The sequence below is a fragment of the Acromyrmex echinatior genome, chromosome 13 (genome assembly GCF_024713525.1).
Source record: "Acromyrmex echinatior isolate Ae372 chromosome 13, ASM2471352v2, whole genome shotgun sequence".
NCBI lineage: Eukaryota > Metazoa > Arthropoda > Insecta > Hymenoptera > Formicidae > Acromyrmex > Acromyrmex echinatior.
The window spans coordinates 11,613,463-11,619,462 of NC_141864.1; the positions used below are offsets into that span (position 1 = coordinate 11,613,463).

The 6,000-nt window shown below is 37.1% G+C and overlaps 1 protein-coding gene across 1 annotated transcript in view; it reads right to left on the reverse strand.

Annotated features, from left to right (window-relative positions):
* Gbeta13F (guanine nucleotide-binding protein subunit beta-1) overlaps positions 1–4,526 on the reverse strand; it is a 40,835-nt gene extending 36,309 nt beyond the window's left edge. The window contains exon 1 of the mRNA XM_011065282.2: positions 3,880–4,526. The gene's annotated coding sequence lies outside the window, so the exon portion shown is untranslated. The remainder of the gene's footprint in view (positions 1–3,879) is intronic.
* Positions 4,527–6,000: the final 1,474 nt, after the last annotated feature.

Sequence of the window (6,000 nt, forward strand, 5' to 3'; positions counted from 1 at the left end):
GAATGTCCGTGCTTCTCAAACGGCAACAAAACAATTTTGTGTGATATTTAAAGATTTACTAAAATACCGAACAGAAGAACATGAAATTTATATAAATATGGTTTAATGTGAACTTTCTTGAGCTGAATATTTTTACGACATAAAGTCGTTCGTATCGTAAAAAAATATCTACCAATAAATACGAATCCAGCAAATACGCATTTGATGTTAACAGAAATCAAACATAATCGCCACTTGTTATATAAGAAAATTCAATTCTTTGCGTTGCATCACGCTTTCCGTTCTTAGAATATCTCACAAAAGTTACCAGTTAAGAGTTAATCTTAGCAGAAGCAAGAGAGAGAGAGAGAGAGAGAGAGAGAGAGAGAGAGAGAGAGAGAGACCCAATTACTCACGTTATTTAACCATTTTTTATGACTCCTATTTACGATTTCTATAAATTTGTTCGTGACAGTCTCACTTATAAATTTAGTAGCTCTATTTTTAACAGATGAGTAATGTGATTACTACATCATTTAATCCAGCCTGAAATAACGAAATGTCATAAATTGTCAAAAATTAATGATTGTTTTTTCAATTATTGTATCGAGTGAGCGCAGTCCTGTTCCTGCCGAGATTAAATGTTACGGCGTGACTCGCAGTCGTCAATTTCAATGCACTAAAAAAAAGTTTGATAATTGCTACCATATATATATATATATATATATATATATATATATTTACAATATATATTTATAATATACAATATATATACAATATATATTTTATTGATGCAATATTTAGTAAATATTATCCAACATAATAAAAAAGAACTAACATTTAGAAAGAATTAGAAAAGTAAAATTAGCATTGAAAAAAAAGGGTATTCTGGTATTACAGTAGCTATCAAATATATTTTGTTTAGAATATTGGTTTAATATTTAGTAAATATTATCAACCAAACATAATAAATAATATCTAGTAATCAACCATTTAATAATAATTAGAAAAGTAAAATTAGCCATTAGTTAATTTGTGTTAGTTATGTTAATCAATTATAGTTGATTGAAATTATTTTACTGAATCTTTAATAACTATCATCTAGGCTTGATTATTATTATATAGTTAGACTTCTTTTTCAGTGCCTAAGTTCCTAATAAGCACATTTCTCTCTAATGAATTTCCATAGAAAACAATGGACACTTTTCGCCTTAGCGTTTTTTACATCAAATTCAACTCACGGGTTACATCGAGAAGAAGTTAAAACAAACTTTGTTTTCACGGAAACATATATTATGTAAAGCGACTCATATTACGCGCATTGTATGCCGCGAGATAACCCGAGTCATCGTCAAACAAACGTCATAGACATCGCTTCGTCGAGGAAAAACGACTATGGATGTGACACGCAAACATTCCTGAAGATCAAAATGTTGAAAGTTACGGTCGCGTAATTTTAAAGGCTTAGCGTGATGCACCTTCTTGACAAATGTATTATTGTATATTTATATGTTTTTTCCTTAATGATAAATTTGTATTCAATATAAAAACTCAGAATGACGCTGCATGATTCATTTTAAAAGTCATAATAATCGCATGAATTAGAAGTTGAAATAGATTTGCTCAATTTTATAAATAATATAATGAAAATAAATGTATAAATATTATACTGAAAAAATAAAGTTGTCAACTTGACTGAATTAATTTAGTTGGATAGAATGTATATACTTATCAAATATATTATAATAATAAACAGATAAAGACAGAATATAGTTCATTCGTCGAAATTGATAAACACAAAACAATGTGTTATTAATATTGAATCACAATGTTTGACTTAAATATATATGTACCTACATTCAAAAGAGCTGTTAACTTGACTAAAACTAGTATAGTTGTAGAATATATTTACATTTATCAAGTATAATATAATAATAAATAAAAATAAAATACAGTTTGTTCGTTGAAATTAATAAAAACAACATAGTTAATTAATTTTGATGAAAAATGTATGTATTTAAATTAAACCTAATACATTTGAGTTAAATACATACGTTCAAAAAAGTTATTAACTTGGCTAAATTATGATAGTATAGCTGCAGAATGTATGTACTTATCAAATATGTATAATATAATAATAAATAAATAGAGATAAATTTGTCAATTTTGTCGAAAAATGCATGTATTTAAATCATATTACGTGTGAAATAATCGTTGTTGAATTTAGCCTCCTCATCTTCAATATTGATAAAATTAGGCTCATTCGATGCATTCTTGCACGAAAAGAACGAATCTGGCTGGTAAAAATAAAATGTCGCTCTGCTCCATGGACTGAAGTATTAATCATTAAAATTGACGGCTGTTCAAGTTGGGAAATCTTGTCACATCGAATGGCATAAAAAAACATGAGAACATGTAAGTGAAGCTAGAGTAAGTATATTTTCTGCTTCAATTACATAAATTCTCTGTTTTAAAAACACAAATTATTTTCTATATAATTTTTGTTTTTAGTAGAGAATTTATTTTATTTTGGTTAGATATTTGTTTGCTTTATAAATATAAAATTCACTACTGTAAAAACCAAAATTGTACAATAGAAAATAATTTGTGTTTATATTGTTTATAAAAGAGAGAATTTATGTAATTCTCTATGCCATCGATGTGACAGATTTCTAGTCCTGAATATTTGTCAACTTTAGCAATTAATATCGGGTTCGCGAGAGAGAGAGAGAGAGAGAGAGAGAGAGAGAGAGAGAAAGAGAGAGAGAGAGAGCGACACTTTTTTCCAAATTCGTTCATTTCGTGTAAAAAATGAATCAAAATGAGTCCAATTTTATCAACATCAGAGATGAGGAGGCTAAACTCAACAATTACCATATACATTGAAAAAAAGTTATTAATTCGACTAAATTAATTTAGTTGGCCTTTATTTCTTTCATTGGAAAAAATACATATTTGAATATAATATGAAAGAAATAAAGACGGATCAAGTTAACAACTTAATAATTTTCTCTCATTATAAATTCTACACTAGTTGAAGGATCTGTCACATCTGAATGGGAAAATTGCCAATAAATTCGCACGAAAATATAAACTAACAAAATGAAAGATTTTCGTTGACGTTCTCTCAAATATCCTACGACAAGGAAATTCTCTGCGCGCAGGAAGAGTCTCGTTATCGCCGGACTCTGACTCATTGTAGTCAGAACGCTCTTTTTTAAAGTCTCTACTACACATATATACCTATATGTATACCAAGAGTCTTCCCGGCAATCTCGATTGGAAGTCCACTCCAATCAATGATCCGATCGATAATGCATCCAGACCCACGTAATCGCAACGCTCATTCTATTTCCGAACACGTTCGCCGACGTCGCGCAACGAAGTCGTCCTCTTAGACCAGCAGCAGCATCATCAGCATCATCAGCAGCATCATCATCATCATAAATGTAGCGCCACGACGCACGACGTGTCGCGCGACAAACGAGATGAAATCGAAGGAGGCTTTTATGGACGAGAGACACGGCGTGGACACGGGAAAAAGATGAGGTCGAGTCTCTTTCGCGGGTGCAAACGGGCGCGTCGTCTCGAGAAGAGTGACGCGAAGAATTTCCGGAGTGAATCCGCTCTCGTGGCCGGGCTCGCCGTCGGCGGTCGGTGTCGTCGCCCGGACAACCGGCGGCGAGCGGCGAGCGGCGAGAGGCGAGAGACGAGCGGCGCGCGATCGAAATAACGGCGAGCAGGCGAGATTTTGACAGAGAGCGTAGGCCTAGGCGGCCGCCATGATGGCTCTCGGCGGTTATCGAGATCGAGTCGCGCGGAACTCGGAAGGGCCGGCCGGAAGTCGCGGAGGAGCCTCGAACGCGTAATTACGGAGGTGCTTACGGAGGTGCTACGTACCTGATGCTCCCTGACGGAGCTGCGATCCTCAGAATTCCCGGCTTGCTTCGGCCTCTCTCCGCTCTCCGCTCTCCTCTCTCTTCGCGCTTTCCCCTTTCGCACTCTCGCTCCCTCTGCTCTTCCTCGTCGTCCTCGGCTCTCACATCGATGACTACGCACTTTCCTCGTCACAGCTCTTCGCCTCGAGTATCGATATATACTCGAGCTTACTTGTCGTACCTCCTCGGAGGGAAAACACTACCACCGCACCCGTCGCTCTCTTTAAGGTTAACCGACGTCGCGACAACGGGTACACCGCGATGATGACGAAGACGATGACGATGACGATTACGATTACGACGACGATGAGGACGGCGACGGCGACGACGACGATAAGCGACGGCTACGCGTTATCACGATGGCGTGGAGCCGCACCTGAGCACGCGATTATGGGAACTAGAACGTCTCGAGAAGCCGACGACGACGACGACGACGACGACGACGACGACGGTCGGACGTCGGCGATTGTTTTCATTCGACGACACACGGGAACTCTCAACTCGAACAAGACAAGCGGAGCTGCTGCTGCTGCTGCTGCTGCTCCTGCTCCTTCACGGCTCTGACGGGTGGCAGGCAGGGCGGGGCTCCGTGCTTCGACTCTCGTGAACCCCGTGCAGTAGCGAGCCGCAGCCGCAGCGCCGGCAGCCGAAGATCGCCGAGCGCAGCCGGAGTCGGCCGATATCGGTGCGGCCGGCTCCGCCAGTTTTCAAACAGATCCGTCAGGTGTCGCGCGACGCGGCGCGACGTCGGAGCTGTTCAAGTGTAGATTGCCGCTGCCTGCCGAGTCTGTTTCGTGTTCGCGGACAAGTTCCTTGTCAATTAAATTACGTATGAACGTTACGTACGCGAGTACACATGATTAAAGAAACGATCGTCTGCGGAATTGCTCCGCACCGACACGACGCAACAAACGATAATCCGGCAGAGATTCATTCGCGATTGGCAGATCGAAAGGTAAGGACCGGCAATAGGCGATCGCGACATCTTGCGATTAGCGCAAATGGCGGATACTTTCGAAACTCGTGTTCGTTTCAGTCAATGTAGATTAAAAACCAGAGCACAGATCTTTGCGTAATGCATAAAGCATAAAAAATTAGTCCTTTATTTCATGGAAAAGGAAGAAAATGAAGGACTTTGGTTCATTTTCTTATTATGCGTTATGCGTTATCCAAGACTCTGATGTATTCTCGCCTTACTACTACTTTAACACTCAGTACACACAAGGGGTTAGCGTAACCCCACCCGATTTTCATAGTTCAGGCATTTGAACAGGCTTTGAGCAATGGTGCTGAAACTGGAAGGGAAAAACTGAAGTTTCACCTTTATAATTTCCTTGCTCGGCGACCTTCTAATGCGTTATTAGCTACATAATTGTATGGTGTAAAGTACGTGTTGGGGTTATTCTAACCCCTTGTGGGTACAACGTCAAAAAATCCGGACTTACTGTAAAGTTGAAATGAAAATAGAAATGATTAATTAGATTATTTATGATTTTAATCATGAGTGCACATCATAAAAAAATGATTTAAGTCAATTTTATTGTGTTTTTAATATTAGAAAAAGATTTTTTCTTCTCCTAGGCTTCTTCGTTAATGAATCCTACGGAAAATGCGGTAAATACTAAATATAAGCTGCGATCAAAGTCTCACTACAAATGCTTTGAAGCGTTTGGTTAATCAATTAGAAAAAAGAATTTTATAAATTGACCAATTAAAAATTGCTTTAAAATTGCATTTGTAGCATTGCGTTGATCATACCTATAACAGTAAATTGTTAATATTTACCATTAGAAGAATATTAGAATTACTTTTTTTATTTCAAAATTTAAAGATTTTCGGTTTATGATTAGTTTCCATAAAACTGAAAAATCATTTTTACTTTGCAAAAAAAATATCGTTTTTAGAACAAATCGCAAAAACGCTTATAGTTTCTTAAAGTTCAACTCATTAGCTGTTGATTCATCACTAATAAAATCTTTTTTCATTTATTTTTGACAAAAAGATAAGGTTTTGAAAAAAATTCGTTGTTTTCTCATTTTTTTTCCGATCCCTTCTCACTTATTGCAAAATATCTTTTGCGCTA